Below are 13663 nucleotides of genomic sequence, written 5' to 3' on the forward strand. Positions count from 1 at the left end.
TAAATTAAGATGTAAATCGGATCTTTAAATCGGAAAAGAATCAGAACTCGATGTATTATGGTCATTTATTTTTATTTCTATTAAATTGATTTTTATCGATATTACTTGATTTAGTTGATAACGGGTGGTTAAGTTGTTTAGCAAAGATGGTGTTTGCTTCCTATTCGTCAGGTACTAGACGGCGGTGGGCAGACCAGGTGCAAAACGACTTGGCGAGCGTGGGTGCATTCGAGGGTGGAGAGATGCGGCCTCGAACCGTGTATTTGGCGTCAAATTGTTGATTCAGTGTTATCTGTTTAAATGTAAACTAAATAAATGAAATGAAAAGTTGTTTAGCAGAGCCTGCTTTACACCATACTATGTTGATAGTATGCCGGGATTCTGATCGGCGCTATTGGCATGAGTTAGAATGGAAAATGATTGAACACGAAAATGATTTCGAAACGAAAAGCCTTACATAGTGGTGTTGATGTGCTAAAATGTGCGATTTGCAAGGTCCAGGCATAGGAGTCGTCTTTCTGGTGTCAATCGTTGTCACTCGTTGGAAAATAAGCCGACGGAGAACGAACGCAAATAATAAAAAGGTGATTAATCAATAGTTCAAAAACAAAGACGCACAAAAATTCAATATTTTTGCAGAAAACAACTGAACCTTTACGCCTTAACTTAGGGGCTGTGGTATATGCGTGGACAGGTTTTAATCAGTTTCAGATACCCCCTCCCCTATCGTGGACTATTCTTCATATAAATTTTCAAAAATGTGTATGAACCGTGGACAGTCGACATACCCCCCCTCACCCCCAAATTGTCCACGTAGTATATGGACAGCCCTTTAACAGAACGTATATAGAAAACTGGTCCCTCCATAATCTTGCAGAAACTTGTTCATGTGCTTGTTGTATTATTTATTTGAACCCTGGCTTCAGATTCCCTAATCTGATCCTGCCAATTTACCAGAGGAAACGATGGGATAGGATTCCTCGTCGAATGCAACTTTCTGCGAGCAACTCAGATGGAGGTAAAAGAATATAGTATGAAGATAAGTATCCAAAAATTGGCGAGACTTTTTTACGCGTTATTGTATAATAAGTTGTAGTCTAGAACTGGTTTATCATGCTAAATTTTACACTAATTAAGAAAAAAATATATAAAAGGATGTATTTTAGCCAGAACCTACGAGCCCATAGTTCCAGCTAATTTTTAATAAGAAACAGAATTTCCCGTCGAAACTTGTTGCGAGTTAAGGATTGGTTCCAGAACAATGGGCGATACTTTTGCGCACAAACATATATACATGGAGATGGTCATATCTCTGCGTATATCTGTCGGATTTTCAATATACAATCAGCATCGGTCGGCATATTAGTTCTAGTTTTGGAGAAAGTATAAAATATTACATCTCCAGTGCCCGAGAATCGATCTAAGATTTTGAGTAAGAACACTATACTAGAATAATTTTCGCGTCCTATGGTCTCGATTTTATTGAAATCGGACTATTCTAAGCAAAAGTTATATGCTGATTTGAATTTCGACAAAATTTTGTCTATCTTAACCTTCTTGCCTCCCCTTGTACTTGCCATTGTACTTCGCTATATTTTTCAACTCACAAAATATAGATATTCACTTGAATATTCACTAATTTTAATAATAAATTTTTGTTCTATAAACACAACAGCTGCAAAAGTAAACACTACACTAAACAAATGTAATCTATCATCCATAATCCCGATTAAATCGGTATATAAACACTGCTTAATCTGTCGATTGATACGTCGATCTAGATGATGTCTATGTACCAGCCGATTAAATAGGTTGAAAATACAAATGATTTGGATGGCACCAGATTTAGTTGGTATTTATGAAGGTTGATTTTTACGACACCCGATTTCGTCGGTGGTAAAAACAGTTGGTTTCGTCGACACCAAGGTCAGCACCCGATTTCGTCGGCGATAAAAACAGTTGATTTCGTCGGCACCCGACTTCGTCGGTGTACCAGCAAATTTCCCATCTGTCAAATGTTTTATGGGGCATAATTGTTTTGCCTGTTCTTCTTTTGCTTGATTATATAGACCAGTGCATGATGACGTAGGTTGACAGTTCACAGAGCTTTTTCACTGGGACTTAGCCTCTGGCGAAGCTTCCGATAAAATTGTTTCGTCATTTTATTCGCATGTAGATGTCCTTTGCGATTGATTTCATGCTGAATGCAAAGAATATCATTGAAATATTCGGATCGCAGCAATTTTAAACTAAAAATATGAATTTTAATTTTCTCCTCATCGATTTTTCTTCTAACACCTTGTAAACAAGCTCTGTGAACTGTCAAATAAGTGAGGTTAGATCAAGATCTTGCATTGGTCTATTGATATATTAATTGATTTAATGCACTTTTCAGAAAACATTTTAATAACTTTTCATCAGCAAGGCAGATGAAGAAACATTATAACAAAACAAGAAATCGTAAAATCCAATTGGACACGCGAAATCTCGCGTAACATTTGAAAAGGGCCTACAGCCAAAACGTAAACACTGAGAAAATGCCGTCCGAAAAAAATGCATCACAATTTCTATTCTTATTTCCCAGATTTACGATATTTTCAGCAGCAAAAACTCCTAAAAGCACATAATCAGCACTATCTATCCATCCATAACCTTAATTGCATCGCAAACATGCAAAAATGTGTCGATATCGTTAAAATAAAAGTTTAAGTCTATTTTAATTTTTTTCTCCGGGATAGGCCTTCTTGATAAGCCATTCTGCATTGTCATTCATAGACCCTTTGTTTATGTCATTTTTCGAAAGTAAACACGGGATAAGGCTTTTCGGGAGGAGAAATTTTCTCTCTCCGAGGTCGGGCCGATGACGGTTCGGAAAAAAAATCTCGTTATCGGCCCGAAGTTGGAGAAGGCTTATCCCAGACAGAAAAAAACGAGTGGCTTGGCCGTTTTTTAGGGTGGACCTACACATATTTTGAAAATAACACGTTGTAGGCCCAATTAAAGTTTTTTCTAAGTAATTTTATTAAAGATGCGGAACATTTTTATACTATTAGTACCCGGATAAAAATGTACTATTGGTTCAATAGTGTAAACAATTGAATTACCATACCATGTACGGTATACAATAGGATACATTGTTTCTTGATGGTTGCACAGATTGTATCAACAATGAGGATACAATACATCAACATATTTCTCTAATGTAACAATACTTGCAATTGTTTTTGAAACGTTTTCGTACATAAGATTCATACATTGATAACTTTTGAAATGTTTCATTACATTGCATATAAACTATTTAACAATATTTACCTCATAGCGCCAAATATGCATTTTATCCCTTTAAATTGCATTGTTGAACAGTAAATCTGTCACAACTGAGGAATCAAAAATCGTATTGTTTTACTATACGAATACAATACAACCCATTGTATTTTGAACAGATTTGTTCGGATATTTCAACAATATATTAACCATACACTCTATTGTGTGACGAAAAAAATGTATGGAAAAATCTCAGATTTTGTATAGTTACGATACTTAACAACCCGTACATTCTATTGCGAAAACTTCATTTACATTTGAATAAATGGTTCATAACAATGCATTCAAATGTATTTCTAAGGTTTCATTTACAATATAATCTATCGCCAATTCAATGTTGTTAATAGTAGTGTTACAATAAATTGTACTGTTATTCTACTGTATTTTTATTCAGGTAGCTATTAGAGGATGCTATCGAAGGGTGTTAAAATTGAATTTTTTATTGTAGGCCCTAATCAATTGTTAAGCGAGAAATGACATTCCACTTGAATGCAAGAAAACATGCGCAGGGCGTCGCCCTTCAGTCGAGCAGCAAATTCGATCAGTTGTATCATGTTATTCGCAATAACATGTTTTTCAAAGCTGTTATTCGGCTGTCAGAAATGTATGGGAATATTAAATACCTTCGAAAAACAGTTTATTGGCCGAATAACACCAAAGCGCGAATAACATGTCATTCGACCGTAGTGTAGATATTTTTATGAAATATATTGATTTAGATTATTAATTTTGATGTTTTATATCTAATTACAATGAAAACTAGATTTGTTTACAATTGTCAGTTCCGCCCTTTTGAAATGTTGATGCCGAATTGATTTTTGAATCAGAAACAGGAGGTAAACAAAAATGGAAATGACAACTGTTGTCAAACTGACGTGATTTGAATTGAGGGGCTTCTCAATGGTGTGATTGTAATAATTGTAATCCGTCACTCCCCAGGGGTATATAGTGGTGCCCGAAAAAATGGCCACCACTCCGTCTATGTATTCGTCAATGCTATGGCCTTTCGGTAACATCTTTGTTGTACGAGAAAGGCAAAACGTATTCAAACTGTTAGTAAGGGACATGACATAACTCATTATGTTTTGTAAAAATAGTGTACGAAAAAACCAGGGTATACACATCCCTATCTAAAGGCCAGTATCGACTTAAAAAGTAGAGAGGTTACGGAATTTTGTTCAATATTACCAAGAGGAATTTTGACAACTGATCAGCATGGAGCAAATTGTCACTTTTACTTACGGAATAATCGAGCAGAACATTTTTCCGAAAGTAAAGTGACAGCTCCGTTACTTTGCGTGGGAACCTTACAAATGCCAATTTTGTTTTTTGTTCTTTTTCATGTGGACTGTTGTAAGAATTTTGTTTCGATTCTTTACTTTTCCGATTCAGTGAACGGAATTTAACATGGGATTGAGATAGAAAAGAAATTTATTTTGAACACGATACTAACCTTAACTCCATTAGGCTAAAAATAGCCACCACGTCCCGGGCACAGTGTGCAGATAGACCGCTGTCAGTTGCATGAGATGTCAACAATCGTCAACAACACCAATGATTGTAGCTTGATAATTAAAAATATCCACAACAATAAAAGAGCAGGATTTATTTTTAAATTCTGCTCAAGCTTTTCACGGTGAAATAAAAGACAAATTGTTGTTCTCCATGTAAGTAAAATCAAAATTGATCATGTAGATAAGTTTTGAATCAATTAAACTCATTAGTCATATTTAATGAATATTCCCGATTAAAGTTGCATATTGAAGAAAGCTGAATTTGGATGTTTTATGATGTTAAGCTTTTTTAGATTTGACGTACGTTGCTCGGCGTTGGTGTTGGTGTTGGCTACGCTAAACATGAGCTCTTAGCATAGGCCTGAAAAAACACCAAAATAATCGCCAAAATAAAAATGACACACGCGAGGACACACATACGTACAGGGGAAGGGGAAGAGTCAATGATTTGTGACAGTTTGTGACAAGAGGGGGGTTGAAAATGCCGAAAAACGATGGACGTAATTTTTGAACGATCCCTAAACACGATTGCACAGAGAAACAGACGTCTCACTTAGAACAAAATGCAATCAAAATCATCGTCACGGAAGCATTATCGCCCAGTGCTAAATGCAGTGTGTGTGGTCAAACGGCAACCAGATGGCGGTAGTGTGCAAACGTCAAACACAAGCAAATCCGATGGAAGCGCCATCGGTGGCCGATTGACCACCTACATAAATTTTAATCCACCGTTAAAAAGGTGAACGATGGAACATGTGCTGAGTGAGACGTCTGTTTCTCTGTGACGATTGTGTGTATATACAATAGAGGTAATAAACTATAGAGGAAGACTGTCGCTGTCGTCACTGGCGAAACATCTTTTGCTGGCGAGGATATGGCACTAAATGTCAACGAAGGAAAAATCAGAACGTTTTGACAGGTAGGTACCCAACATGTTTGGGGACGATAACAAAGGGAACCGCAGCGACAATCGTCCTCTATAGTTTATTATTATATTATATTCGCAGTATTATTATACTATTTCCTACAGTTTATTACCTCTATTGTATAGTTCTACTATGGATTTTTTTTTCAGTTTGGGGATGGATTTTTTTTCTGTGTGCGTCGAAACAAAAGATATTTTAGTTACTATAGATAAAGATTGTCGCTTCGGTTCCCTTTGTTCTGCTGTCCGAAACATGTGTGGTACATACCTGTCAAATCGTATGGATTTTCCTTCTTTGACATTTAGCTCCCCTACACTCAGCCAAGAAAACTAGTGATAATCATACGAATGTCTTATGTTTTTTTGCTATAAGAATTACGTATAAATTTTGTACGATTTTCTTATGAACTGTGTGTTATTTGACCGAGAATGATTTTTATAAGTTTGTCTTATGAAAATATAAAGATTTGTCGATGCCCTTGATGGAATTCATAAGAGAATTTTATAAACATCAATCATCCTTGCATATGAGGGTCATAATGTTTTCTACACGATTTTTGTATATGCTGTGCATTCTTATAAAGCATTAGAGTATAGTGAACGTTCGCTAATTGGGGTTTTTCTAGTTGGGGCGCTTTTTAGTTGGGGGTTCGCTAATTGGGGCGAAACCCAATTAAAAAAGCAGCTAAACGTCAGAATGTGATGTCAAAAACGCGTTGACGTTTTGTTTCCGTGTTTGGCGGGATCGATATTTGCTGGCGCGTAAAATTTTCCTTTGTTCAATGCAAAAAGTAAACAACATTGACGCTTGTCAAAACGCCCCCAATTAGCGAACGGCATTCGCTAGTTGGGGCGAGGTCGTGCCCCAATTAGCGAACGATCACTGTATAGACAAATGCAAAAAAAAATCCACAACTTATTGTACAACATGATATTTTATTTTTATCTAAATAATAATCACATTCTACCGTCTAAGACGAATTAAGTAACTCCATTTAATTCCACCAATTATTTCGATATCTTTACAGATACGTATTTCGACCACACCTGTGGGGTCGTCTTCAGTGTCTCTGACTCGACTTCGTCGTCGTCGAGTCAAGTACGAGACACTGAAGACGACCACACAGTTGTGGTCGAAATACGTATCTGCAAAGATATCGAAATAATTGGTGGAATTGAACTTAATTCGTCTTAGACGGTTGAATACATTCCACAAAAAGAGCTTAAAATATTTTTTCTGAATCACATTCTCTTAATTCATTCGATTTATGTTTCGTCGAGATGCATCGCACCAAGTAGGAGACTCGAGAATAGTCTCATTGTCGGTATTCCTCTCATTTGCTTCTTGCGTCAACAAAGTTCTGAAAAATATGAAATATTATTTTAAAAGTGAATATAAACGCCTAACATTTACTTACATTTCTGATCCTAACAACCAACTGCTATCGAACGCGATATTTTAAAAAAAAATCCCAGTTGATGAACGATAAAACGCAGTTTACAAGCGCGAATGTCGAGAATAAATCTGCGATGAGAATTAGTTCGTCCACAACACTCTGCCATGTTAACTTCTCATTTCATAAGATTTGTCTTATGAGTTTTTCACATCAGAAGTAGTGATGAAAATCAAAAGATATTTTAGTTACTAGATAAAGATTGTCGCTACTGTTCCCTTTGTTCTGCTGTCCGAAACATGTGTGGTACATACCTGTCAAATCGTATGGATTTTCCTTCTTTGACATTTAGCTCCCCTATCCTCGCCAGCAAAAGATGTTCCGGACAGCGACGACAGCGACAATCTTTATCTAGTAACTAAAATATCTTTTGAAAATCATAAGACAACTCTCATGTTTTATTTTATCTATAGATTACTCCCATGAACTTTATAAGATACAAGAATGAGTTTCATGAAGAGTAAGTCATTATCATAAGAAGCTCTATGAAAATGAAATTCGCATATTTTTCCACGCTTCATAAGATTAGGCTTATGATGTTCAAGAGATAGTTTAGTTGAGTGTATCCTCGCCAGCAAAAGATGTTCCGGACAGCGACGACAGCGACAATCTTTATCTAGGGGGCCGTTCAAAAATTACGTCCAAGGTTTGAGGGGGGGGAGGGGGTCAGAGTTTTGTGACAGTTTGTTACAGGGGAGGAGGGTTCGTCTTATGTGACGTCCGTTCACAAGAAAAAATACTGAAAGCATTTTAGAAACAACTTGCATTTTAAAAACATTCAAACTGTTAGTAAGGGACATAACTCACTATGTTATTGTGAAAATAGTGTACGAAAAAGATAAACCACAGTAATCGCTAAAATATAAATGAGACATGTACGTACAGGGGAGGGGGGTCAATTATTTGTGACAGTTTGTGACAGGAGGGAGGGGTTGAAAATGCCGAAAAACGATGGACGTAATTTTTGAACGATCCTAGTAACTAAAATATCTTTTGTCGAAACGGTCGAGTCACAGTATACCACACGGTAGATTTGATTTTTTATTCCTTTTAAGTGCAATTTTCGCTTTTTCTTTTCCGTGCACCTGCGTACGCGTAAATTTTACCCCAGCCAGCTACAGAGATGCCAGATTTGAAGACATGTCTTCAATTTGAAGACATTTGAATCTCTGTGAAGACATTTATTTCATGAAGACATTTTGAAGACTTTTCAAAATATTTGAAGACTTATCTACTTATTTGAAGATACTTGAAGACAATCAATAAGCCAACGAGAGAAAATATAATTTTATTTCTTACTTATAATTCTGCGACTTCTATATGTAAATTATACAACAAGAATCCAAAAGTTATGATAGTCTTTGTCTCGGGCTTAGGATCTCAAACATAAAAATACATTCACACTAGCTGGCTGATAAATGCAACGCATTTTAGACCTCATACGCACTTATCTTTGAGTTGAGCGCTGATTAATACTAATGACACACTTGTGGTATAAGTACCATGGTACAAGAATCTTGAAATGAGTACCGTACCGATTATTGTCTTTATCAAAGATAGTCTTGGAATAACTTTCTTGTCCTCTTGTACCATGGTACAAATACCACAGGTGTGTCCTTAGTATAAAAAAATCCCGATGCCGTGTATGTAAAAAGGTATTTCTATCATTACATCGGAACGCAATGACCGATCTAATTTACGGCAACAAAATAGATTAAACTCTTCTATGACTTGATTTAATCTATTCAACCGTTGAGCTAGAACCTAAACTTTTTCTAAATTCCTTCATAATTCATTTGATTGTTTCGGTATTTCCATGTGACTTTCATCTAAATGTCCGACGGTAAACTCTTTGAATTATCCGTGAATTTTGAAAAGAATTTTCTGTGAAAATTTCAAAGAATTGTTCGTGTAAAATAAGGAGAAAAATTATGAGGAATTTCTTGTCTTTATTCAAGGGAATTGAAATTGGAATTTCAGTACAAAATTTATATTTAATAATTTCCGTAAAAAGTTATAAAGGAAATCCTCCAAAATTTAAACGGAAAATTCATCATGATTTCCACAACTCCCACAATAAGTCCCTTTCAATTTCCACAAGAAAATTGTCTCAATTAATTTTCATAGAAAATTCTTACGAATGTCGATAAGAAATTGAAATTGTGCTGGTGTTAAATGGATATTTCTCATAATTTTGAAGGTAAATTTCTGCAGGAAAATCTCCCCAAAAAAATTCAGAGGAAACTTGTTACACACTTTCGTTAAATTCTTCCTTGAATTCCTTTGATTATTCGTCTAGAAATATCTTTGGACATTCTTCCAGTGTTTTCTCTGCGAATTCCTCTATGAATTTCCTCAAAAAATCGTCCTAGTATTTTTTCTGCAATCCCTCCAGGAAATTGTCCGGAATTTCAGGGATTTTTCCGAAAAATCCTCCAGGAATTCATTTGGAAGATCCTCCAGAACTCCTTCGGTAGTTCCTTCACGAATTCCTCCAGTAATTCTTCCAGGAATTTTTCCGAAAGTTTTCCCCGGGATTGCGGCGGAAGCTCCACCAGAGATTCCTCTACTGGAAGATCCTTTAAGAAAAATGTCGAATGACTCTTCAAGAATGCCTCCGGAAGTATTCTATGAAATTTATCTGGTATTTCCTCCAGGATTTCTTTCTGCAGCAATACCTCAAGAAGCTCCTCCAAAAATTCATCCAGAACTACCTCCAAGAATTTCTCCAGAAGTTTCTACAGGAATTCCCCCGGGAAATTGCTTCAGTAATTCCTCAGGAATACTCTTCAGAAATTCATTAGGAAAATCCTTCAGGTATTCCTCCAGAAAAATCCTCCGGAATTCATCCTGAAGTTTCTACAGGAATTCCTTCTTAAGTTCCTCCAAGAATTCCTTCTGAACTTTTTTCCGGAAGTTTCTTCAGTGAACCTTTTGGATGTTCCAACAGGAATTCCTCGGAAAATTTCTTCAGGAGACTTCCAGAAGTAATTAGAAGCTCCATACAGAAGAAATTAGTATAAGTTATAAGAAGCTCCATTAGGAATTTATCCGGAAGTTGATCTCGAATTTTTACCGGAAGTTCCTTCAGAAAATTATCTGGATGTTTCTTCAAGTATTTCACAGTAAATTTTGAATCCCAATAGGGTATTTTTTAAAAAGAAATTTGGAAGAATTTCACGTGAAAATTCAGTTTAAAAATCCGACTCAATACAAAATCCAGGGGAAACTGGTTATAAAAAAAATTAAAGAATTTTAAAGAATATTCTTTTGAATTCTAACAATTTGAATGTAAAATTAACATTATTCCACATCAGTAAAACAAGGAGATTATTAAATTTACAAACCTATTGGATTTTGAAATTTCTCGCTGATAATCATAATTTTAATATTGAAGACATTTGAAGACATTTTTAAACGACTGTGAAGACATATGAAAATATCATCTGGCATCCCTGGCCAGTTAGCTTGAAATTTCTAAGATTCATCAGCTAATTGGAGCAGGAATGAATGTAAACCACCGTAAAATCAGATAGAGTCTCGCCCATTTGTGCGCCTTCATGCAGCACGGAAAGAGAAATTCGAAGAGTGGGAAATGTTTGACAGCCAAGAAACTGCAAATAATTTCAAAATATCTTGCTACTCGCTTGAGTGCAGAAAAGCGGTTCTATCCACTTTAGGTCAACCCCACACCTTTCACAATCCTCTCCCACCAGCATTCGAATGCATCGAACAGCATTGAACAAAAGTTTAATATTCAAATTTGTTGGAACTAATTGAAACACGTGTGGTTTCATTGACGTTTAACAGTGGAATAATTATTTCTATTTATTTAACATGGTAGTTTAGCGACAAGGATTACAATGATTGCTATGATCTATAATACTCCTCCTTAATCCGCCTTAACTCTGCCTCACAAGATGATAGAGCGACGGTAGGCTACTTTTTACATTCATGATATGCTCCTCCTTTAAGGTGAACATAGCCTGTCGTCGATTTTCGATTCGAGGATCTCCTCCCCAATCGGCATCCTCAAATCCACAAGATCACAAGGTTCGTGTTTGGTATGCAGTTTCTTCAATGATGTCCCTTTAAGAAACGCATAATCTCTTTACCGCTCCCAATGTTGTCATCCTGGGTTGGAACTGAACTGGCTCGGCATTCACTGCATAAGCAATATCCGGACGGTGATCTGGGCTACAAAAGACAAACATCCAACGGCTTCTTTGAACGGTATTCTCTTCAACTCTTCAATTTCTTTCTGGCTCTTCGGTGCCATTGATTTACTCAGTCTTATACTTGGGTCAGCAGGAGTTGCAACGGCGTTTGAATCAACCACTCAAAACGCTGGATAATCTCATTTATGTATGCCTGCTGATCGAGCAGAGTTTGCCATCTGCTCGTTGCCTTGTAACTCGCATGCCTAGGCAGTATTTGGCTTCACCAAGATCCTTCATTTTGAAATGCTTACTCAAAATGCCTTTAATTTTCGTTTCAGATTCTGATGATTGGTGAAAATCAAAAACTATCGACGTAAATTGTTACAAATATTATCTTCTCCCCATTAATCATCCAGTACAAACAAGGATTTACTGATGAACGATTTAGGCTGAATTTTCGAAGAACGTCATCAATTGAGCATTCCACACTCTGCTCAGTTGCTTCAAACCATAAAGCGCTTTTTAATCTACATGCCTTGCTTGCTGATCGATCCCTGCGGCTGTCCATGTGAGTCTTTCGCCCTTCAGCTCCCTTGCAGGAAAGCGATGATGCCATTTTGGTTGATATCAAAATTGTGCTTCACTGCTAGCGCCATGAGTACGGATTGTAGCATATCGCACTACAGAGTATCCTCATCGTAATCCAAACCAGGTCGTTGCGCACAACCTTTCACGACGAGACGTGCTTTGTAACGCTGTATTGTCCCATCCGGTCCACGCTTTACCTTGAATACCCATTTATTATTAATTGCTTTCCGCCCGTCAGGCAGATCTGCTAACGCCCACGTGTCATTCTCGCTCAACGAAATCAGCTTATCGTTCATTGCTTGAATCAATGGTCTCTGTCTGGCCGGCGTAAACCTCTTCGTAGGTTTGTGGATCATCCATCCAAATTCAGTAGTCGCAGAAGATAACTGGGAGGAAATGGTTTCACCAGAAAATGATCCATAATATAATCAGAATACTTGCCTGGATAACGCGCTCCCGACCACTGTGCTTAAGCCCCAAACGCAATACAACGGAACGGCGACGAAACGGAATTGACAGTTAGCCCATTATTTTCTGTCAATTTGCCGTTTTCGCCATTCTGTTCACGTTGAACTTCTTCTCACATTTCAGCCGGTCTATTGTTTTGGGGTGGGAGCGCAGCTTCACAGAATCCGTAGCATCTTCGAATTCTTCGTCTTCGTTGCTATGAATGTCGTCATCAGACACATGCGGAAGATTGGCGGCCTCATCTTGCAATTCGTCCTCACCATCGCCGGCTGGCATTAATGTTTCCTCAAAATGTAGTTCGATGAACTCCACCGGTTTCACTTCATGACCACACGCAACGCTTGCGTTGGCCACACCTTCCGTATCTGACAACATCTCGACTTATTTGAAATTCACCACTTGCAGGATCGTAGACTCTGTATCCTTTGGTATCATCACAGTAGCCAACGAAAATACCTTTCTTTGCTTTCGGATCAAACTTCTTACGCTTCGTCTTCGGCACATCGGCGTATATGGACACGTTGTTTGATGCCGAATCCCTTCTTGTTTAAGAACTTGCCGGAAACTTGGTTGACATCTCTACCATGGTCAATGCACCGAATGAACACAATGACGTTGAGACGGCGCTGTTTACTAAAAATGAACGCATGAACTCGATGAATGGAAAAGTATTCATTCTTAGTAAACAGCGCATAAAACTCTGCACCGACGATTTTCGCAGACAACAAACCCGTTTGATTTTACCATGCGCGCAGTAAAAATCAACTGTGGTCCTGGTGGAATGTTGTTGCATGAACTGAATCGATGGTGAATTTGTCCGAATGCGTGTTAATTCTGAAAATTTGTGGTTGTTTTAAAACATGGCGTAGTCTACAAAATATAACCGTTACCATGGAATTTTTCTCAGTGTAGTAGTAGAATGGTCAATGCACGAATGAACACAATGACGTTTGAATCGGGCGCTGTTTACTAAAATAGACACTTGCATGAACTCGATGAATGAAAAAGTATTCATTCTTAGTAAACAGCGCACCCTAAACTGAGAGCATAGTGATTAATCATATATTTAATCATGATTAATGAATAATGGGTTATTTAATCATTATTCATTAATCATAATCCTAAAAATACGATTTAATTTAATCACTAATCGTTAATCATAGAATTTACATTTAATCATTATTCACCAATCACATTCATCGTTGTTTGAGGTTATTCATTAATCATCAA

The 13663-nt window shown here is 37.0% G+C and overlaps 1 protein-coding gene across 1 annotated transcript in view; it reads left to right on the plus strand.

Moving 5' to 3' along the window:
* The window catches only part of LOC134204370 (uncharacterized), a 56217-nt gene extending 55804 nt beyond the window's left edge, over positions 1-413 (plus strand). Inside the window, exon 3 of the transcript XR_009977854.1 lies at positions 172-413. The gene's annotated coding sequence lies outside the window, so the exon portion shown is untranslated. The remainder of the gene's footprint in view (positions 1-171) is intronic.
* The last annotated feature ends 13250 nt before the right edge of the window (positions 414-13663 follow it).

This window comes from Armigeres subalbatus, unplaced genomic scaffold (genome assembly GCF_024139115.2).
Source record: "Armigeres subalbatus isolate Guangzhou_Male unplaced genomic scaffold, GZ_Asu_2 Contig555, whole genome shotgun sequence".
Lineage (NCBI taxonomy): Eukaryota > Metazoa > Arthropoda > Insecta > Diptera > Culicidae > Armigeres > Armigeres subalbatus.